Raw genomic sequence first — 24,906 nt, forward strand, 5'->3', positions numbered from 1 at the left:
TCTTCACTGTTCACTCACACCTATGACAATTTGTCACTTATACTCCATATTTTACTATATTGCCATATGTTTCTACAGAACATCTTCCATTCTGTTCCTTTTTTAATTTGTTTGGGTCCATTATGATTGGGTGATTCAATATATCAGATTAGATGTCCATCTATTTCATCATTTTCATCATTATTTTTCATTATTTTTTATTAATATTATTTTTATAGTATTTTTTATTATCATATTCACTATCATATTTTATACACTTTAATCTGGTGTAGAACCCGATTATTCATTTATTTGAGCTCCTTACATTTATCTTTACACTTACTATTTGTTGAATTAATTCTTTGGGGTCATCTTCATACTATTGTCCAATAATAATAATAATTTATTTTGATAGGGCCATATTCTTGACCTCTATCACAAATTTCATTTTATTTTATTATTATTGGGACATATATATTTATGTTTAATTTATACTCTTATATTTGTTATATTAGAAGCTAGTCATATTTATATATTTATTTATCCAATATATTGTATCTATTAATTATATGCATTTTTAAGTATATTCGTATTGTCCACATTACCACTTATTTATTTATCATCTCGTTATTATATATATTTAGTCTTTTTTTATATGGGTATAGGATTATTTCTTGTATCCTATGTATTTATTTATATGTCAATCTTTAATGTATATTTCATGTGATTTAGATATTGATTCAATTGTAGTAACAATTTACTGATTAGTATGTTAATGTTTAAACCTAAATATGTTTGGGAGAATTCTGGACCTCATTCAGAGTCGATCGCTTGCTGCAAGCGATCGCTCTGAATGAGGGCGGACACTTACTTTTTTAAGTGCCACCTTCTGGTCGATCGCTAAGCTGTGGGTTACCACCCACAGCTCTAGCAACTGACCAGGGTGATGGTCGCGATGGTCATCACCATCACGACCATCGGGGCTTACGACCAGACCCTAAGGTTGGGTCTGGGCTCTCGTAAGCCCCAGGGAACTTCCTACTCTGTTTGAGTAGGAAGTTCCCCACTGACATCATCAATGATGTCAGTGGGGCCGCCCCCAAACGGCAAGCGTTCCGACTGGAACGGGTCTCGCACATTCGCACGACGGAGCCGGCTCCATCGTGCGCATGCTCTGTGGGGACCATCGACCTGGTTGCGAGCGCATCGGCACTTGCGACCGGGTCTGAATGAGACCCTCTATGTATAATGTATACTTTGTAGATTTACCTATTTCTTAACCACTTATAGGTTAAGACAACATGCATCTATTATACCATTATGCAGTCATGAAGGTGTCTATAAAGGAAAACATATGCTGACAATTTAACCAATTGTATTAATCAAGTTAACACCTGTAATTAGTCTCATGAATTACCAGCACTATATTTGACAGGTCTGGCAATAGTGAGACACATTGCCTCTGGAGGAAACGGCCAGTGCTTTAGGCCGAGAAACGTGTTTGGACTCTACCAGACCATTTCACAGACGGATCCATATCCACCTCTATCCCACACACCGCAGCATCCCCTGCCACCTTGGGCAGTGCTGAATTCAGACGAGTGTCGGGAGACCGCCAGACACGGCCGGGCTTTCTCCACACCACGGTCACTCCTGCCGCCAGCAGCAGGTGCCCCACTGCAGGACTTGCACCTTGGAGACTGCTACACTCTGCCGAGCATCTGCACGGACGGTGCACGTGCTGCAGGAGACCGCTCCACCCTGCCAGGCACCCACACAGACGGTGCACACACTGCGGGAGACGCGTTCCACCGGGCGGCTTGCTGGATTTACGGAGCAGCCTCCCGTGTTATCACTTCATTGTTCATACACAGCAATTTATTTGACACCTGTGGGATATCGGATCCTCACCACCATTACGATTAGCTCCTATTGGGAAAGACCATCTCATACAAGCTGCCAGCATTTGTTCTGATCATCATATACATCTTGAGAGAATTGTCATTGTCACAAGCTGCCAAAGAGGTATACCCTTTTTTCCACATACTTACCATCATCATTTTTTCCCGGCCGGGACGAACTGTGATTACAGAGCAGATGCTCACATCAGGACGGTAACCATTTACCAACATTTTGTTTTATTATTCATTTATGAGTATCATTTTTTTAAATTCATTGATATATTGTTCTTTTATCAGTTCCATTGTACTATTACTATGTTTATTATTCTTCAGACCATTTTTTATTAAATTATATGTTTATTTCTACTTAATCATATTCAATTTGACTCTATTTATAATAGGTCCATTAGTGCATTACATACTAGCGCTCCCTGTCTTTTCCTTGTCTTTTCGCCCTCCCAAGGAACTGCCAGGTGTGTACACACGGTACAACATAAAATGCACGCTATGAACGATAACGATATTGGTCATATCGTTATCATTCATATCATGCATTTTTCATTGCCTCCAACCCACCATCGACCTGCGATGCGTGGGCAGGCATGGATGATAACGATATTGTCCATCGCCCGTGCGTGCAGGCCAACCTGGTCGATATCGACAAGATTACTATAGAGACCCACGATCAACGATCGTTGGCGGGTTGGTGGTGTGCTGGATGATTGATATCGATCATCCAGCACACCCAGTAGTTCAGCAATATCGTTGACAGTCGTCCCGTGTGTATGCACCATAAGCCTGCAGAGATTATAATGATCTGTGCAGTGCTTTCAGCCCACCCACAAAGGAGCTGCTTCGAGGAGGAATAGGAGCCAGGACGTAGACAGGGAGGGAATGACGTTTTGCCTCGATTTGCGATCTGACTCTCGATAAGAGCTGTGCTTTGCGGGGTGAGGATTTCCGGGTTTATGACGCGGGAGCCTCTCTGCACGTGCACGGGCCGTGGGGGATTCTGGAAGGGACCCTATTGGATCCCTCTCTGGGAAGTCTCCCGAAAGAAGCCCATGAGCTTCTAACAGGCAACACCATCTATAGATGACGTTGACGTTGCCTATCTGGTCCAAGCTCCGGAAAGCTCTTTAGATGCATTTTTCGGAGGTTTGACCGCATTTTCAGAATTGATGCATCCCGCCCTATGTCCCCTTATTGTTGTAGGTTGTATAACAACAAAAAAAGAGTGCGCAAATTTCACCTAAAAAAGACTAAAGAGAGAACTGACACATTTTATAAGAAAACGTATTATTTACATTTATGTAATCCCCCTTTTTTTTTATGCACAAACATTTCATGACAATATGCTCTGAAATTGTAATTTTTTTTCTTTTTTTTTATTAGTGAAAGTCCCTAATTTGTCTGAGTCATTGTTTCTCCTCTCTCTGTTTTACGAGAGTCTCCCCTGGTTTTATCTAAATGATATATGAAATAATGATATTAGCAGAAATTCCCCTGTTGGTTTGTGCTCTGAGTCCTGCAATCCTTTGATGTTATCTGTTTCCTTTGGCAGAGGATGCATCTTGTGGTTACGATTATCAGAAACCTCTTTCTCCGCTCTACTCTTACTGCGTTCAGATCAGTTGTCTCTAACAGGCATCTGTAGTGGTAGATGTTATAGGAAGATGCACAGATACCAGTAGCTGCTAATGCATTTTCCTCTCTCTTCTCATTATCTCATCATCATTCACTTTCATTACCACCAGACTCTTGGTAGCATTCTTGCGGCTAAAAGCAGTAAAGCCTAAAGACAATATGTGACTTATGGGGCCCATAGATCTGTGAATAATTGGGGCAATTCCCCATTCTACAGATGACTGGATTGGGGGATCGTGAAAACCCAACATGTTGGACAATCTGAAATTGCCGATTCCGACCCAAACAACTGATCGGAATCATCAAGTTGTGGATTTTCACGATCCCCCGACAAATCGCCCATCATCGGAGCCCGTGAATCGGATCAACATCGGAGCATTAGGGAATTGTCCAGAAGATGTATGGCCAGCATTACACAGGGACTAATACGGGCCATACATTGAAGAAGGAGATTCCCCATTCTGCCGATGCCGATCCAATCCGCCAATCAGTGTTCCAATCCACAAAGTTCTATGTTTGACAATTTCTCATTGTATCGGCAAAATGCTACATATTAACAAACTCAGCTATTCAGATAATTTTGGGGTCAGAATCAGCAAATCAAGATTGTCCAACATGTTGGTTTTTGCCGATAACCTGGACCAGTCATCTTCAGAATGGGGAATTACTGCCATTGATCGCAGATGTATGTGCCCCATAAGATGTCTATCTATAACTGAACGCCTTGTTTCATCTGTTATCAGGTAACTGATATGTTTTTGGAGCAATCTGTCAAAATCCTCTTGCCGGGACATTGGCTCCAATAATAGCCCTTATTGGCGAAGAGTAAATTGTCACTTTACTGCTGGATTCAGACCCAGCTTACCTACAGTACCATCGGCCCATACATCTGCACAGTATAGGCAGCCAGCTAGGTTTCCGAAGATCCCTCTCTAGCAAAAATTTACCCTACAGGCTTCAATGCCTAGCACCATCAGATGGCATTAGCAGCTGGGGACAAGTTACGAAAAGCTAAGCTTTTTCAAGCTTGATACAGTAAATAGGACTACATCACCGTTCCCATAGAGGTATAAGGGCTATGGTGGCATTCTGCAGGTTCTTAATTCATTTACAAAGAAAATGGATCTCAGACTGCACACTCTGGACATATATATATATATATATAAAATTAGAGGTGCTACCTGTGGAGACCATTGATATATACACAAAGAAGAAATACAAGTGCACAACTCCAAATTAACTGATTATATATAAATAAATACTTTTTGCAGTAAATACAATAGCGGTTTTTGGCATAATCTTGGCCAAGGTTATGGGCCTGCCCACCATATCCTGGTAACCTCTTGTCGGGCAGGTCCCTAACATACTAGGGCTCAAATCCAGAGTGCAGGACACCCCCAAACTAGCCCAGCTAAACCACCCCAAGGCACCACTCTAATATCTTATTAGAGCGGTGCCTTGGGGTGGTTTAGCTGGGCTATTGTACAGTCAGGTGCATAAATATTGGGACATTGACAGAATTTTCATATTTTGGCTTCTATTCACCACCACAATGGCTTTGAAATGAAACAAACAAGATGTGCTTTAACTACAGACTTTCAGATTTAATTTGAGGGTAATTACATCTAAATCAGGTGAACGGTGTAGAAATTACAACGGTTTCTATATGTGCCTCCCACTTTTTAAGGGTTACAGCATGGAGTCTGGCAATGTAATATGCACACCAGTCAGAGGCACAATAATAGGTAAGTCCTGCTAATATTTAGACTGTGTAGTGCAGCTTTGGTTCATTTTTGGGGTGTGGGTCCCCCTAGATTGCTTTGCTGATCTGCTTCAGGGCACCGCAGTATAACACATTTTCCTTTAACACATTTTACTACCTCACTGTCTGATTCTTTTATATATATGTATTTCACTTTTTAATTTTTATGCTTTATATGCGGCCAGCGGCTGCTCTTAACACTTCACTTTTCTTATTAGAGCGGTGCTTGGGGTAGTTTAGCTGGGCTAGTTTGGGGGTGTCCTGCACTCTGGATTTGAGCCCTAGTATGTTAGGGAACTGCCCGACAAGAGGTTACCCGGATGTGGTGGACAGGCCCATAGCCTTGGCCAAGATTATGCCAAAAACCTCTATTGTATTTACTGCAAAATGTTTTTATTTATTTATATATAATCAGTTAGTTTGGAGTTGTGCACTTGTATTTCTTCTTTGTGTAGGTTCTTAATTAATGCTGAATATATCTGTCATATCGCCTGCATTACAGCTCTAATACATTCCTATAGATCTAATAACCATGTGACACAGCAGTAAATATATAGATATACTGTCAATCCAGCAATTGTCAGGGAAAAGTACATTTGAGCTTGGTATCACATGAATTCCACGAGCATAAAACAAAACAGAATATGTTGGTGCTATCGAAGTAATTGTTAATAATAATATGTGTTGTTGCTGATCAATGTTTAATGGCTTAATTCACACGTACTGTAACACAGGATTATTTAAGAAGAACAGGACACGAGTGGTGCAACCAGGGTTGGACTGGCCCACAGGGAAACAGGGGAAATCCTCGGTGGGCTACTCCTCCTCCTAATGGCAGATTTCAAATATTGCTCTTAAATTATATATTAGTACTCTATTACAAGATCAGTTACCTGGTAGAGAAAGAACATGGATGAACAGGGGATGCGGTCAATATCCCGACCAAAGGGATTCCGGGGGTCAGAATGCTGGCGCCAGAATCCCGACACCTGTCAGAATCCCGGTGCTGGCATCCTGACCGCCGGAATCCCGAAGGTAAGTAGCGGGGTTAGGGGGAGGGTTAGGGCTTTGGGTTAGGGTTAGGCACTAAGGGGGAGGTTTAGGTTTAGGGTGTGGCGAGCAGGAGGGTAGGTTTAGGCACTAGGAGGGAGGTTAGGTTTAGGCATCGGGGGAGGGAGAGTTAGGGGTAGTGAGAAAGAGAGAGGGAGGGTTAGGATACTGACAGGTGTCGATATCCTAACCCTGTCGGTATGCTGGCATCGGGATTCTGACCGCGGGGATCCTGAGTGCCGGCATCCAGTACCCATCCCGATGAACAGAACACTATAGTATCTGTCTTGTCTGCAGGTTATGTCCTCTATAATGATAACCCAAGCCTCTGTGGTGGCTGGCCACACCCCTCTGGATGCTGGCCACACCCTTTAAGCATGGGCCCCTACCACTTCCATCCCCAGTTGGCACTTCATGTCCCAGTCCTGCACAAAGTGCAACAGATCTGTATAAACACAACTGCACAATACTTATGATTCTATGCATCATAGTTACATGGATACAATGAGCAACTGCAGGAGAAATCTGTGCAACCAATATGTGCAGTCATTGTGCTTATAAAAGGAAGACTGAAAAATGTTGCCACAAAACACAATCTGCTACCACTGAAGGCTCACTACTCACTACTCTCACTTTTTTTGTTAATTTCAATTTAATAACGAATGCAAGTTTTTTTATTACACACGCAATTGTAATAGTAGGATTTGGCCACTTGCAGATCGTGAATATAAATAAAAATTAGAGATGTTCGCCGACTCCTGTGTTTTGGGTTTGGTTGTGGTTCTAATTCGGTTGGTTTCAGTTTTGCCAAAACCGCCCTCACATATTTTGGTTTTGGATCTGTATTTGTTTTTTCAAAAATTGATAAAAACAACTACAATGACATAATTTGGGCCTGTTTTTGTTCCTACAGTATTATTCATCTCAATAACATTAATTTCCAGTCATTTCCAGTCAATTATGACCACCTCACAGCTCACACTATTGTTTTCGTCCAGTTTAGGCTAAAAGGTTGCACTGAGCTAGCTGGTTGACTAAGCTAAGCAACAGCAGTGGGTGGCACAAACTTGTGGAAGTTCAACTTCCAACAGGGACAGGGAGTGGATGGACACAACACAGCTACTTGTGGATAGACATAGCACAGCCACTTGTGGATGGACACAACACAGCTACTTGTGGATAGACATAGCACAGCCACTTGTGGATGGACACAACACAGCCACTTGTGGATGAACACAACACAGCCACTTGTGGATAGACACAACACAGTCACTTGTGGATGGACACAACACAGCCACTTGTGGATGGACACAACACAGTCACTTGTGGATGGACACAACACAGCCACTTGTGGATGAACACAACACAGCCACTTGTGGATGGACACAGCACAGCCACTTGTGGATGGACACAGCACAGCCACTTGTGGATGGACACAGCACAGCCACTTGTGGATGGACACAGCACAGCCACTTGTGGATGAACACAACACAGCCACTTGTGGATAGACACAACACAGTCACTTGTGGATGGACACAGCACAGCCACTTGTGGATGGACACAGCACAGCCACTTGTGGATAGACACAGCACAGCCACTTGTGGATGAACACAACATAGCCACTTGTGGATGAACACAACACAGCCACTTGTGGATGAACACAACACAGCCACTTGTGGATGGACACAACACAGCCACTTGTGGATGGACACAGCACAGCCACTTGTGGATGAACACAGCACAGCCACTTGTGGATGAACACAACACAGCCACTTGTGGATGGACACAACACAGCCACTTGTGGATGGACACAGCACAGCCACTTGTGGATAGACACAGCACATCCACTTGTGGATGGACGAAGCACAGCACACAGCATCATGACTGGAGTCAAATGGCGCACGAATCACTGCGGGAGGGCCTTATATAGAATCCAAAACCCAAGAGAATCCGATGACGGGATGATGACGTTTTGCCTCGATTTGGAATCTGAGCCTGGTGGGAAAACCCGAACCAGGGCTCAGATTTACTAGAAAATCGGAAATTCGGGGGGGCGCGGATTTCCTAAAGTCCGAACCGCACATCTCTAAAAAAAATATGACCATTGTTTTAAATATGCCCATTAGCTCTCTTCACACATACTCCACTTGCATTTATAATAATCTGCAACTATGATAAAAGCTGCATGTATGAAAGGGCTCATTGCCACATTTAGCTCTGTGCACGCAATGCGGTAGCAATTATGACTGACTTGCATCAAGCTCTGCATCGCCCCCTAGTGAACAGCGAGGCTAAGAATTGTGGGGAGTCTCCAGTCTCGCAGATACCTGAATTATTATTTTTTATATATATATAAGAAATTGTTTTTTCCTTAAGCTGGCCACACACTAGACCAACTTACATCCAACCATCCAACTAGTTGATTGGTTGGAATGAAAATCTGGTAAGGGATGAAAGCAAATGACAATCAGCAATTTGCTCCCAAACGCCGGAAAATGGACAAAAACTGTTGTTTGAACAAATTGTTTAGATCAAACATTTAACAAACTTGTCTGACCGACCATTTTCATCTGTTTTCTGGCATTTAGGAGCAAATTGCTGATCATCAGTTACTCCCATACGTTACCAGATTTTCATTCCAACCAATCAACTAGTTGGCTGGTTGGACAGATAATCTTTAGATGTGTGGCCAGCTTTACAGCTATTAGATTGTCTACCCAGCCCCTCCCCCTTCAATGTTAATTTTCTGTTAATGTTTCTGCAACTCTCAGCTGCACACCCTAATTGGTCCAGGCAGGCTACAGACATCTTGTGATGTCATAAGGGCCAGTCTCTGTTTATCGCTAGGGTTATTCACATATCATGGCCACAATAATGAAGACAGATATTTATTGATCAATTATTAGTTGTGGGGTTTTTATTACACATACTGTAATCATCTGTAACGTGCCTAAACTATTTTTCCATCCTACATTTTGTGCACCACTTGTTTTTTTGTGGCACAGTCATATATGCCGTACGACCTACTGATGTGTGGTACAGAAAGGGGTTAGAAAAATATATCCACACAGCAATAAGTTACCAGTGACCCAAATAATACATGTACCCAATGCAACCAACATTGTGCACACTCAGCGATGCACGTCATTCTACTATCGGTGACCTACTATAATTTACTCCACCGGATTCTGAAAAATGACCCAAGCCGTCATCATTAATATTGGCATTTGCAACCCTACCCCCCCATGCTGGGGCGCAATGATCTATCTGTAGCAGGATACCCACCTGCGTCTGCATGCCTCTGACAATCACGGAGGTCTGGCAGCACGCCTATGATACTATGATACTGCCACGAGATGCATCTGCTCCGTGCATCTGATCCCCTCGGTTGCTGCCCAGAAACGCCCATTTTACGAAAAGCTGCGACTCGTATAGAGCTACTTGCCGCTGTAGACACGTGCGCAGACCCCGTTTGGAGGTTTTGACGTACCGTATGCACACACTGCGGGAAATCATGAGATGCCTCCAATTTTGCGTTATCTATACAGTATAATTGACAAGTGCATAACAGAGCTACTAATTCAGGGCAGTAATGCAATACAAGGAAATGTCTTTAGCCGCAGAGTATATATTCTTATCACAGTTCCTGGAATCAAGAGTCTGCTAATTATACACATCTACCTACAAAAGTTTTCATAGTGAAGGTGAAAAAGTGAACTACAGTAAGAAGAGAGAAGGCTGGGCGCTTCAATATTAATCTGGTGCTGGGTATTAAACCGAAGCTCAACAACCAGGGGTGGCAATCCCCTATAAGAACAAGAAGAAGGAAAACTGCTAGCATAAGGTGTTACAAATGACCCTTCTAGCAGTCTAGCTGTGACTGTGTACTGGACTTGCATCATGGCCCCCTAGTGTGGGAGCAGTGACGGTTCTAGGTGCAGGCTAACAGGGCCGTCGCCTGGAGCGCCTACACCTAGAGGGCGCCACTGAGTCCCCCCCCTGAAAAAAAACCTAAAAGGAAGAAAAAAAGAAAAGAAAAATACGCCGGTCGACCCCCCCCCCCCCCCCGCGCGCGCGCTAGCCGCCGCAGGGAGGCTGAATTTGCCGGACGCCCGCTGATATTTGTTATCAGCAAACACCCGGCTCCCTCACTGCAGCGGCAGCCGAAAGCCGGAGCTCACTCCTGAGCTCCGGCTTCCGGCAGAGAGAGAGTACTATGGGAGGGACGTCATGATGTCATGACGTCTCTCCCATTAATCCGAGGAGCCGCGGTCGGACCGTACGGCAGCGGAAGCAGGAGCGGGGCTATAGGTAAGTATTGTGTTTTGTTTTTTTTCAGTCGGAAGCACCAGCACTGGGGGCACGATTATAGGGGCATTACTACTGGGGGGCATTACTACTGGGGGGCATTACTACTGGGGGACAACTATAGGGGGCATTACTACTAGTGGGCACAACTACAGGGGGCATTATTTGTGGGGGCATTACTAATGGGGGCAGTACTACTGGGGAGCATTACTAATGGGGGCACTACAATAGGGGGGATTACTACTGGGGAGCATTACTAATGGGGGTTCTACTAATGGGGGCGCTACTATAGGGGGCATTACTAATGGGGGCAGTACTAATGGGGGTACTACAATAGGGGGGATTACTACTGGGGAGCATTACTAATGGGGGCTTTACTAATGGGGGCACTACTATAGGGGGCATTACTAATGGGGGATTACTACTGGGGAGCATTATTAATGGGGGGCATTACTACTGGGGGAACTACTATAAGGGACATTACTACTATGGGCACTACTAATGGGGGCATTATTACTGGGGAGCATTACTAATTGGGGGCATTACTACTGGGGGAACTACTATAAGGGACATTGCTACTGTGGGCATTACTACTGTGGGCACTACTAATGGGGGCATTATTACTGGGGAGCATTACTACTGTGGGCATTACTACTGTGGGCACTACTAATGGGGGCATTACTACTGGGGAGCATTACTAATGGGGGCACTACTTTAGGGGGCATTACTAATTGGGGGATTACTACTGTGGAGCTTTACTACTGGGGGAACTACTATAGGGGGCATTACTACTGGGGGCATTACCACTGGGGGTACTACTAAAGTGGGCCTTGTGTATAAGGGACACTAATTTTGGCATTATGTGTGTCATAACATAAGGGACTACTGTGTGGTGTAATTTGAATTGGGGATAATGTATTATAAAGGTAATTACTGTGTGTGGCATAATGTGTTATTACTGCGTGGTGTGGTATAATGTGTAATAAAGGGCATTACTGCGTGTGGCACAGTGTGTTATAAAGGGCATTACTGCATGTGGCATAATGTGTTATAAAGGGCATTACTGCGTGTGGCATAATGTGTGATAACTGCGTATGGCATAATGTGTTATAAAGGCCATTACTGCGTGTGGCATAATGTGTTATAAAGGCCATTACTGCGTGTGGCATAATGTGTTATAAAGGGCATTACTGCGTGTGGCATAGTGTGTTATAAAGGGCATTACTGCGTGTGGCATAATGTGTTATAAAGGCCATTACTGCGTGTGGCATAGTGTGTTATAAAGGCCATTACTGTGTGTGGCATAATGTTATCTTATCTAAAAAAATTCTTTCTTTCTTTTCTTTTTTTTTGGGGGGGGATGGTGGGGGGCGCAACTGGAAACTTTCGCCCTGAGCTCCACAATGTCTAGAACCGGCCCTGTAAGGGAGCAAACATTACATTCAGGAAGCTTTGTCTTCAAAGGCCAGGTGTCACTTGACCACTTTTGTCCTGATTATCTTATACAATCTAGCTTTGCCATACTGTACCCATTCCTAGCAAACAGCCATTCCTGAAACATAGAATTATAATAACACACACTTTATCCAGAGCACACAAAAATACGTAAAGTCATTACATGGGGCTTTGATGAATCACCGTAACCCATGGCGATGGTCACAGCCGTTTCTTATTTACTGCGGCGCAGTGACTCTTCATTTCATGTGCATCGGTATACAGCAGAATCTGTCACCATTACACAGACATTACTTATCTAACAGCTGTTCACCTTTTACTGCGGAGCAGCAATTTTTCACCTCACGTGTAAAGCCAACGACATCACGGATCCCATCGTGTGAAAACGTAGGAGAGGGCTCACCACTTATAGGACCTCATTCAGAGTCGGTCGTTGCGGCCGCACGGTCCTAAGGTAAAAGGGGCCAGATATGCAAATGAAGCGGTCGCAAGTTGCGTCGTTAACATGGGATCGTTAGCTGGACGAGCAAGGGGAGGATTAATAATACGCCCCCTTCTCGTTCCCATTACACTTCATCTCCGGGCATATAAGGATTAATCGAGACCATCTGGAACCATCGGAGCTGGTCGTAGACCTTAAGGTTCACCATACCCTCTCTTAAGCACTACGATCAAGTCAGTGTAAAAACCTCCCATGTCACGTGTGCCATGACACTACTTAGTTAATTATGCACTCCCATAAAACGCTGCATAGTCAGGCACGCCTGCGTTCGGATCTCCACTCCCCCGTTCACAAGCACCTTCCCCTGTTACCACCCACAAACGCCTCATCCTGTCACTCAAACTAACGACCTGGCCAAGTTGAAGGAGAGAGCAATTTCTGATTGTAATAGCTAGTTTGCGCACGCGCATTGCGAATTTTACGCATGTGCAGTTTAGCGAACATCGGTGGCGTACGACCGTGTGGCCGCAACGACCGACTCTGAATGAGGTCCACAGCAGTGGCGTAACTAGGGCAGGGCGAGCTGGGTGCTTGCCCTGGGCGCCGTGGGACCAGCGGCGCGGGGGGGGCGCCGCCGGCCACGGTCCGGCCCGCCCTAGTTAGCCAGTGTAGCGCCGACTGCAGTGAGTGCGGTCAGCGCTACACATTTACACAGGACCGGCCGGCGCTAGGCTTCCAGCGCCGGTCCTGTGCTGCACACCTGAGCCCCTTCCCTACCCCCGAGCGCTTGCCCAATAGCGCCAGGAGGCGGGCTCAGGCTGTGCATAACACACGCATCGCCGCCAGCGCTGGCGGCGATGCGTGTGTTAAACAGCAGCCAATGAGAGTCAGATAGACTCTCATTGACTGCTGCAGCACCCACTGCAAGAGCCGGACTTCCGTCCGGCTCCTGCAGTGGGTAATGGGACAGACGTCATGATGTCTGTCCCACTATGCTGAGCGCGCCAGCCCGGGAGGACTGGCGGGTGGCAGCGGGAGCGGCGGCGCGGACTGGAGGAGCAGCAGCAGCAGTGTGGATTCAGGTAAGTTTTTATATATTTTTAAAAACCTGTCAGCACTACTGGGGGCACAACGGGGGTGGCAACCACTGGGGGGACCTCTACTGGGGTGGGGGCATAACGGGGGGGGTGGCTACTACTGGGGGCACCATTATTAGGAGGACCTCTACTGGGGGGGCTATTACTGGGGGCACCATTATTGGGAGGACCTCTACTGGGGGGGCTATTACTGGGGGCACCATTATTGGGGGGACCTCTACTGGGGGGGGGCTATTACTGGGGGCACCGTTATTGGGAGGACCTCTACTGGGGGGGGCTATTACTGGGGGCACCATTATTAGAAGGACCTCTACTGGGGGGGGCTATTACTGGGGGCACCATTATTGGGAGGACCTCTACTGGGGGGGCTATTACTGGGGGCACCATTATTAGGAGGACCTCTACTGGGGGGGGCTATTACTGGGGGCACCATTATTGGGAGGACCTCTACTGGGGGGGGCTATTACTGGGGGCACCATTATTAGGAGGACCTCTACTGGGGGGGGCACTATTATTGGGAGGACCTCTACTGGGGGGGGCTATTACAGGGGGCACTTAATCGGGAGGGGGAACCTCAACTGGGGACCACTACTTGGGGGGGAACTACTACTGGGGGCAGTATAAAAGGGGCCTACTACTAGGGGCACTGCACTGGGGGACCACAACTGGGGGCAATAACAGGAAGGACCACTACAGGGACCACTGGATAGGGGGGGTCACTACTGGGAGCCTGCATCAGGGGGACCACCACTGGGGGCACTGCATACTACTACTGGGGGCACTGTATAAGGGGCTTACTGCTAGGCGCACTGCAGGGACCACTACAGGGGGCACTAGATAGGGGGGATCACTACTGGGTGCCTGCATAAGGGGGACCACTACTGGGAAACCTGCATGGGGGGGGGACTACTGCTGGGGGCACTATATAAAGGGCACTGCATAGGGGGGGGGACTACTACTGGGGGCACTATATAAAGGGCACTGCATAAGGGGATACCACTACTGGGTGCACTGCATTGTGGGGACTGCTACTGGGGGCACTGCATAAGGGGGAACACTACATAGGGCACTGCATTTGGGGGGACCACTACTGGGCGCACTGAGTAAGGGGAACTAATTGGGGGCTGTATAAGGGGGACCACTACTGGGGATACTGTATAAGGGGCACTACTATGGGCCTGCATAAGAGGGACCACAACTGCATACTGGGGGTACTGTATAAGGGGTACTACTGGGGTTAAGGTGCATATGGATAGGAATGTTCAGCGTGAAAATAAAGGGGTGTTTCATGTTGACACACCCCATTTTTAAGTGACCACGCCCATTTTTTTTTTCGCGCACATATCGGACTGTGGGGGGGGCTCCCTTTTCAAATTTGCCCTGGGCTCCACATACCCTAGTTACGCCACTGGTCCATAGTGCTGGTTCAGCACGATTACTGCAGGTTTATCCATTCCTTCATGAGAGTATATCCAGGCACGGACACACTGGGGGAACACAGGTACACATCCTCTAACGTGGTTTGTAAATCAAGTTACCTTTTAATTGCTCTCTTATTGCAGGATCTCCATCATGCATATTGAATCTATTTATCCATCATGGTAAGAATGTATGCTAACTAGGTTACATTCAAACAATTTATATTTGTCAATGCACTGTTGGATTATGACTCTAATTGGATTTTTACTTGGTGATTTGTCCACGAGGAATTTTTTTTTTTGCTGTTGCTATGGAGTAATACTTCTAATCAATTGGACAATTTTTAATTTTTTTTTCATTTTAAATGTGGCCACATTTTTTCTTACTCATCCCCTCCACACAGTGTTTTTAGCCACTCGTTTACCCCTAGGTCTCTCAGTTTAGGTTGTTTATCATTTCTTATCTTATGGAGCATACACACGGTCAGATTTTTCTTCAGATCTGAACAATAACGATTTAAAAAATCGTTCAATCGTTCATATCTGAAGGAAAATCTCACATATCTGACATATCTGACATCTGATGTGTTTACAGCCAGACTTGGACGATTCCATTCATTTTAATGCAGTCAAAAATCGTTCAATCGTTCAAATCTTTGGTAAAATCGTTCAAATCGTTCATCTGACAGATCTGAAAAATCTGACAAATCTGACTGTGTGTATGCACCATTACACCTAAGGGTCTGTTTATCATTTTGTGTTTACATTTTAAATATCGTATTTTAGATAATAAATTATTATTGGTATTACAGCGCTCCCAGTTCCAGTTTTCTTTGTTCAAGGTGAAAGAGTGTTTATTAGGTACAAATAGAGCAATCACATAACATTGTCAATCAGGGGTGTAACTAGACCTTGGGGAGCCCTATAGCAAAATTTTCATGGGCCCCCTTAGGAAAGACATATACTGTAGCACTGGGGGTGTAACCTCCCAACATGGCCACTGGCCAAATCGGGTCCGTAAATGTGCACGCCGTCAAATGAGGATGTAGCCACGTAACTGTAGGGGAGTGGCTGAGTCAAGTTGGGCCTCTCCCTCCAAACCCCTCATCTAAATACACAGCAGCATTGCTACTGTGAGTGGGATAAGTCCCTAACTGTTAAAATGAGACAGATAAGTGAAATATGAAAGGTTCTTTGATTTATTAAACAATGAAACAGCTGTACATATTCAGTATGTTTGCATGTATTTGTTTGACTTTTGAGGGAGGTCGAGCACAGCACTGAAGGGAAGATGATTTTTATCCTAAAACTCGTTGTGTATGATAATTGTGCTCCAGCCAATCAGCTCCCAACTGTCATCTGTTTGAAAAATGACAGTTGGGAGCTGATTGGCTGGAGCACAATTATCATACACAGCGAGTTTTATCACTCATTAGGAGTGATAAAACTTGTAGATAAATGAGGCCCAAAGTACCAACCAATCAGCTCCTAAGTGTCATTTTACAGGCTGTGTTTGGTACTTCTCTCTTTTTTATCTCTCCAAGCATTGATAAATCTCCCCCAAACCTATCTGCACTTTCTATCTCTCCAAGCTTTGTTAAATCTCCCCCAAATCTATCTGCACTTTATCTCTCTCAAAGCCTTGATACATCTCCCCCTGAATCTCCTTAATCTCTTCCAAAGACTTATGGCTTTTGTAGTAACCGCATTTCCCTGAAATAGAGAAGTAATGTAAAGTGTAGAGCTCTGGCACTAACTTCTCTATAGATCCGACCATAAGATCGTAGGGAGCTGTGGGTAATGTTACTCATCACAATGAGATATTACAGATGTTTTTAACTTGTAAAAATAATAACAATTGTCTTATCCGAATGTGTAATTTATAGTGGGAAAGTGCTACAATCTCTACACCTTCTGTATGCGAGTTGTGTGTACATTGTAAAAACATGTCTGAACAATATATAGCGTGTGTACGGCACATGTTAAATGTTTTGGTTTTGGTGATTGATGTTGTATCAATGGTACTCTTACATTGAGAAGTCCTTTCAACACCTTTCTGAGCCAAGGAGAACACTTCACGGTTAGTCAGTGACCGGGTAGTCTAAAGTAGAAGACTTAATAACGCCTTACCAAGGGTCAGCGGTAATGCAGTGCAAATGTCCCGGCATCTCCTTTACTTGATAATTGTGACCAGGGCCGGATTAAGGCTTGTGGAGGCCCCGGGGCAACTGAGTTGTGGGGGCCCCATCAATAACACGCAGCGACTACTATTCCCCTTAAGCCGAGTACACGATGATGACCGATCGGGCGGATTGGACAACATATCGTCCACATCGGCAAGTGTGTACCCACCATGTCACTGACGTCGCCCGTCGGACCTGCAAGCAGGTCCAAAGAGCAATATCATCAGCGGGGCCATGCTGCTGAATGCAGCATGCACCTGCTGTTACATCGTCGCTCCCGACAAGGGCAAGTGTGTATGCACTGGCCAATGCCAGGACCCACTGCATGAGACATTGTGCTGGGTACACATCATTTAATGTGTACCCAACCTTGCCTTCTCTGGACTCTCCACTGACTGGCAAAGTCGCAGCATACTACATCATGTCCATGATACTGCTGGGAACCGACTCCCGGCAGCATAGCGGCCATGATCTAATATACTGCCAGGGAAAAATGCAGGAGTTTGAGTGGGGAATATAAATATATAGATAGGCTATATATATAGAGAGATAATTTTAGATAGGATAGATAGATAGATAGATAGATAGATAGATAGATAGATAGATAGATAGATAGATAGATAGATAGATAGGAGATATATTTATAGCTAGAGAAAGATATAGACAGATATATATACATAAATTAAATCATACTTGCCAACTCTCCCTCCTTGTCAGGGAGACTCCCTGAAATAGCAGCAATCTCCCTGTCTCCCTGAAGAGTCTACCAATCTCCCTCATTTCACCTTACCCCCATTATGACACTGTTATATAAAAGAAAAAACAGAGATATATACATTCACATGGGATCATTAGTATAATTTCCCTGCACTGGTTATAAGGCACAATGGCCCTCATTCAGAGCCGCTCGTTAGCGGCAGTACGCTCGTTCCGAGCGATGTTTGCACATCTGCGCATGCGTACGCTTTTTAGTACGCATGCGCGAACCAGTCAGTGCGGCCGAAAATCCTTTGTACGCTATATAGCGAGTGCCTGCTATTTTGAGTGACAGAATGAGGCGTATGTGGGTGGTAACAGGGGAAGGTGCTTGAAAATGGGGAGTGGAGATCCGAACGCAGGCGTGCTTAAAGGTCAAAGCGGGCGTTTTATGGGTGTGTATATTTAAAACAGCAGCGTCATTGACCACGTCACTGGGTTATTTTATAGCCAGAACTGCTCGCAAATTTGTGGTAGCAAACACCAACCACAAGAAAAGCGAGCAGTTCATACGCTGGTCGATGTACTCGATTAATCTAATAAATAGCGGACATGACGTAGGATGCGTGCGGCCAGGGGGCGTTTTTAACAAATAAACGAGCGTATGTTTTGCTCGTTCGTTCAGACTTAGAGGTGTGAACAGACTGCAATGTGCGTACGGATCATTTGAATAGCCACCCCTTGTTTTTAAACGAACGACCGCAAATAGCGTCCGGCTCTGAATGAGGGCCAATGATCCCTATGGTTACATGTATTTTCTGAGAAGTATCAGTGTATTTTCATCAACAAGTAGATCTTACTAACTGCTTTGGGGCTCATTTACATGTGGATGTAAATCAATTTTATGACACGCCTCTCAGATGTAGCAGTACACGCCCACTTTACCGCCGCGCTCATAGGTGCTGCTTTCACACTTTCCCTGCAATGCTTTTTCAAAAGTAGGCAAGTATGGGTTAAATTAGTGGGTGCAGACTTCATTGTGGGGAAATGGATCCTGCCTTCCACATGTGAAAAACTGTCAGCCATCCCTTCTGAGGTGTGGCAAGGACAAGCTTTCTATTTAGTAAGAGAAATTATAGCTATATTATAATATATACATAATTATATATATAATATATATATATATATACATACACACAGTATAGACAGAGAGAGGGGTGGCAGAGAGGAAGGACAGAGAGGAAGAGAGACAGAGAGAGGGAAAAGAGACAGAGGGGGAAGAGTGACAGGGAATAGAGAGAGAGGGATGGAGGAGAGAGACAGAGAGGGGAGTAAGGGAATGGAGGGAGAGGAAGGAATGGACAGAGGGGGAGAGCGAGAGAGAGAAGCAGGAGAGAGGGGGTACACATACCTATTGCAGCTGCAGGAGCCATCAGCTTTCTTATGGGGGCGGGCACTTCACTACATTAGGCCCCGCCCCCTACACATGCCCCTGCGAATCGCAGGGATCTGTCAACAAGGGGCCTGGGCTTCTAGAGGCAGTCACTAGAGGTCCATCAAGCAGTGTCCTGACGCTGACTGTCAGTGTGCTGTTTGTTCGTGTGATTCTGCCGGGAGCCGGCCAGGGTGAGTGGCCAGCTTCCGGTCAATATCTGCGGCAGTGTGGGGGCCCCTGGACGACCGCCCCGTCTTCCCCTCCTATAATCCGGCCCTGATTGTGACGTAACCTGGTAGATATCACAAGTGTCAACTATAGTCTGATCTGCAGAAGCAACCAAGAAATCTCAGCATTTCCCATTAATAAAGACAATCATTATTGTCTCTCAATAAAAAGAATGCTTGCTCCAAATGAGTACAGATAGGGCCTGATTCAGAGTTGGGAATAGAGAGAGAGATAGCACTTAACTGGGAACCTGGACAAACCATATTGCAATGCAAGGGGTGTAAGTAAATTTTTTCTTTTTTTTGCTTGTGTGCGAATTAACTGTTCGATCCAATGATGAGGAAGCAAAGTCCAAAATCCTAGCAGTGTGGATAGTTACTCCTTTTCTCTCTAACGGGGGAGTCTTTTAGGTATTGCGCTGTAGTTGATAGAGAGCGTCAGAATGGTAGGTGCTGTATGGAAGCGGTGCTCTTGCTCTTTCCTGAAAGTAGAGAACCAAGTGATGGTAAGTAGGTAAGTGTCCATAGTAAAATGAAGTGTTAGTCCAACACGTTTCAGCCGCTGAAGTGGCCTTCTTCAGGGGTGTTGTCAATAACACATATATTGAAACACTTGTAGCACATTCCCAATCTAAGTTTTGCTATTATCTGGAATGACCAGGACACCCTCCAGCTCAGGCAGTTCCCGACACCAGTTAATAGTACGTTCTAAATTACACGTGAAGTTCATACTGTGCAATCGCCGGCATACACCTATCTAATCCAATTGTACCTAAAAACTTAAGGAGGGTCATTATTACTTTTTGTATAATGTATAGTATAAGGAACTGACAACAACCACATAGCAGAATGAACTACAGTTGTGCCAGTTTTATTCAGAAAATGGGTGTAGCTATTGCGGGTGCAAGGGGAGCCATTGCTATGGGGCCCATGGGCTTATGGGGTCTCAGACACTTATATAGATGTCTCCTAAGAACCCAAAATAGTCTGCTAATAAATTTTGTCCAGTCCGTTGCCCAGGGCTGAAAAGGGGATCTCTTCCTCTTATTAAAGCCTCTCCACACTCGTATGCTCCCTCTCCCACAATCCTGTTTCACGCTCACAGACACAGCTGAGCTAATTAATAAGACCAGCACTGTCGTAGAGTAAGCGTCTACTTGTTCGCAGCCTTTGTGATGCTGGGGAATTGACCTCCGAGATTAGGACTTTTCTATTGTGCCTATATTAAGTAGATCTCTTTTCAAAATGGAATGTCCTGCATTAGTATCCCCCTCAGGTAGGTTCCTGCCCCTTGTGTGGCATATGTGAACTGGAGGCACTGTGTGGCACAATGTGAACTGGAGGTACTGTGTGGCATAATGTGTACTGGTAGCACTGCAATGTGGCATATTGTGAACTGGAAGCACTGGGTGCCACAATGTGTACTGGCAGCACTACAATGTGGCATATTGTGAACTGGGGGCACTGTGTGGCATACTGTGTACTGGCAGCATTACAATGTGGCATATTGTGCACTGAAGGCACTGTGTGGCATACTGTGTGCTGGCAGCACTACAATGTGGCATATTGTGAACTGGAAGCACTGGGTGCCACAATGTGTACTGGCAGCACTACAATGTGGCACATTGTGAACTGAAGGCACTGTGTGGCATACTGTGTGCTGGCAGCACTACAATGTGGCATATTGTGAACTGGAAGCACTGGGTGCCACAATGTGTACTGGCAGCACTACAATGTGGCATATTGTGAACTGGAGGCACTGTGTGGCATACTGTGTACTGGCAACACTACAATGTGGCATATTGTGAACTGGAGGCACTGTGTGGCATAATGTGTGCTGGCAACACTACAAAGTGGCATAATGTGAAATGGGGGCACCATGTGGCTTAATGTGTACTGGCAACACTACAAAGTGGCATAATGTGAACTGGGGGCACTGTGTGGTATAATGTGAACTATGGCACTTCTATGGGATATAAAATGAACTAGGGCACTATTACTGTATGGTACATTAAATGAAGTAGGACAATATTATGGGGTGTAAAACAAAGAACCACTGGGGAGAGAGGTGTCTTTCTAGACGTATTGGAGAGGAGCCCCTTTAAAATGTTGCAATGGGCCCCCAAAGCTCTGGCTATGCCCCTGATTCAGCTAAATGCGAATTGACAAATTTAAGGGTTTTCCACCCATATGCAGAGCTGAGGTTGCATCCCGTTTGGCAAGAGTAGCAATTGTGTATGCATCCGATTTATGCCAGAGACACACCACAGACACTTGCGCCAATGTTGTAAATAATAATTTTTCTTGTGCAACAAGTGTATTCAATATTAGACATCAATTAAACTACGAAAACATTTAGTACAGCAGAATCAATCCCAACTCATGTATGCTATAAGGGGAAAATAATGCTTTAATGCACTCACAAAACCATAATCTGTGCCCGAGCAATAAAGGGAACACCAACCAGTGTCAGGGGAGTGTTCGCAAACAGACAATCACAAGCAGTTCTTTAGTGTCTGCTACCATCATTATCCAATATTTGCACCAACCCTTGACCACTGGTGAACCTACATGAGGATGTTTTCCCCACTCATGTTCCACCTCTCTGATCCTCAGAGGGTCCTCCTGCTAGATATGTGCGAGCCACATACATTTATGTTCTGGGTAAAGGCACACAAGACACTCCAATGCCAACTGGCACACTTTAGTACATAATGCCGGAATGGGAATGAAATACCGTCTACCAATTCAAATCCCGACTGCACAAGCCCAACAGGAGGAGACAGGAGGATATCCCAAATGGGGCTGGTAAGTATTCTAACCCTCCCCTCTCCCCCCCTCCTAACCCTACCCTCCCCCCAGTGGCGCCTAACCCTAACCCCCCCTTCCCATAGCCTAACCCTCCCCGAGGGTGCCTAACACTAAGTCCCCCCAGAGGTGCCTAAACCTAGCCCTTCCTCTGCGTGGCTAACAGTTAAGATGTGCTGGACTTAACTTGATTGGTCCGGCATCTGTCTGTCTTCCAGCGTCAGGCTTAAGATAGGCGTCGGTATTTCGATGCCTATCTGAAATCCTGTATCGGGCTTTAGGTGTCAGTATTTACACCGATGCATTCAGTCCGCCGGTCTAATAACTGTCTCCCCATAATGCCCCATAGCGCACAACGGGATTGAAAGCTCTATTACAGCAAAACTTTGCAGCAGCATTGCTCACACCTGACCTGGCGGCAGTATTGGAGCAGTGTATACCCAGATTACTATAGACTTTTTACATGTGCCCACAATATGTTTGTAATGCATGTATTTACTATTTTCATTCAATACATTCATGCCTGAAGGGGCATTCCCTACACATCTGGCATTTATATAATTAGGACAGGTCAAACCCAGCAATTTCCTGTAATCTTCACTCAATGGTCAGTATGTGCACAGCCCTGCTTTCCACCCACTCGTTACTCTCTTATTTGTCAGTCTGTGGTTCCAGGTACGTGCAGCGGAATTTCGCTATCTGCCATTTTCAGAGAATCGCTGTGGTTTATTAAGCATAACACTAAATGAGGCAGAGGAAGAGTGAAAGTTTGAGAGAGAATATTGAGGTCACACAAGAGAATTAAAAGAGATTTTCTGTGCATCATTGTCATCATCAGTGTTTACTTGTATTCCTCAGCCCATCAGCAAATCTTGAGAAGCACATAAACAAATGAGAATACACACAAAACTGCAAAGAATGTGAGTGCAAATAGAAATGCAAGTCGCAGGCCTACAACTGGGCGAGAACAAGCAGTGGCGTCACTAGTGATGATGTCACCCTGTGCAAATCTGGTCCGCGCGTGCCTGAAAAGGAGACGGGCCGCATTTTCATCACTCTGGGGGCGCGCTCAGCACTCCGCAAGATGTTAGACTGCCCCTAGAGACACTCCTCACACTGTATTGATGCCGTAGGACTACGTATGCGGACGGCATCTATTTAGTGTATTTACCTGATGCTCTGCTTGTGGTGTCACCCCCTTGGATTTTGTCACCCGGTGCGGTCCGCACCCCCCTAGTGATGCCACTGAGTACAAGCTAAATGGAAGTCAATACAACCACAATAACAGTTACATACGAGGAAGACAAAGAAGGTTCAGACAAGAGACACAGAGTAGAGAAGGAACTTACACTCTATGCGCATGCCAATGATAGCCCTCTCCAAAGCCAGGCATTTCAAGTCATTTATGTTAAATGTATTTACTTTTCATTCAATTTATTTAATCTACCTGCTTTATTAACCAACCAATAATAGAAGTGGGTACCGGGAAAGTAATATGCATAATGATTTAGGCTAATTTAGGGTACTGCCAATAAGGGAATAATATAGTGCGCCAACATTTCTTGGGGCACATAAAACACTGAGTGGGTGGAATGTCCGTCATTTAGTATGTTATTTTTCCCTGTAGAACCAGCACTGAACACTGGCTGTGCATCACCTAATATTAAGGAAGCCAGGGGGGAAGGTTTAATTATTTTCATTCATGTAAGCGTGCCCAGCTTACAGCAGCTGGCGTAATAGTACAGTGCCACACGCCCAGGCCATCACTGACATGCGGAAGCAGTCTGCAATCTACACTAAGGGGTCAGTTCAATAGGTCTGAGACTACAAAAGTCTCGCAGCTATTCTAATGGTTGCAGAATTTGCAGCGTACAAGCACGAAATGCGAGATTTAATTAGAAGTGATGATTTGCGGGTTTTGGACAAGGAACGCTCTGCCCGGCATCCATCCGTGTTAGTTAGAGCCGCCGCGGCTCTGGCTAGTGAGTGAATCTCTCGACACATTGACTCAAATCATTTAGATGATCTAATGATTGGAGTCACTCAAAGTTTGTTGTGTGGAGACGCCCATCTCTCTAGCCTCTCAGTCAGAGTCAGTCTCCCCCAGATCAGGATCACACAAGATGATATCACTCAGTGTGATTGGCCGGCGGTGTTCCGGGTGACACCCCTCTGGGAGGGAACAGTGAATGATTCTGCTCAGGGCTGCTGCTGTGACACTCGAGACAGACTCATTGCCAGTGTAGACGATTCATCTGCACTTAGTCTGTCTCCAGGGTCACAGCAGCAGCCCTGAGCAGAATCAGTGCAGTGACACTTGAGGGGGCATTGAGTCTGTCTCCAGTGTGATAGCAGCAGTGCCGGGGGGGAGGAGCAGTCAGCGACGCACTTAGAGTCGGCGGTGCCCCTGTGTGTTCAGTCTAAGGGCCTCATTTACTAACGAGTTTTTATCACTAAAATGAATGATAAATGTCACTGTGTATGATAAATGGTGCTCC

Source organism: Taudactylus pleione, unplaced genomic scaffold (assembly GCF_031769625.1).
Source record: "Taudactylus pleione unplaced genomic scaffold, aTauple2 ptg000274l, whole genome shotgun sequence".
NCBI lineage: Eukaryota > Metazoa > Chordata > Amphibia > Anura > Myobatrachidae > Taudactylus > Taudactylus pleione.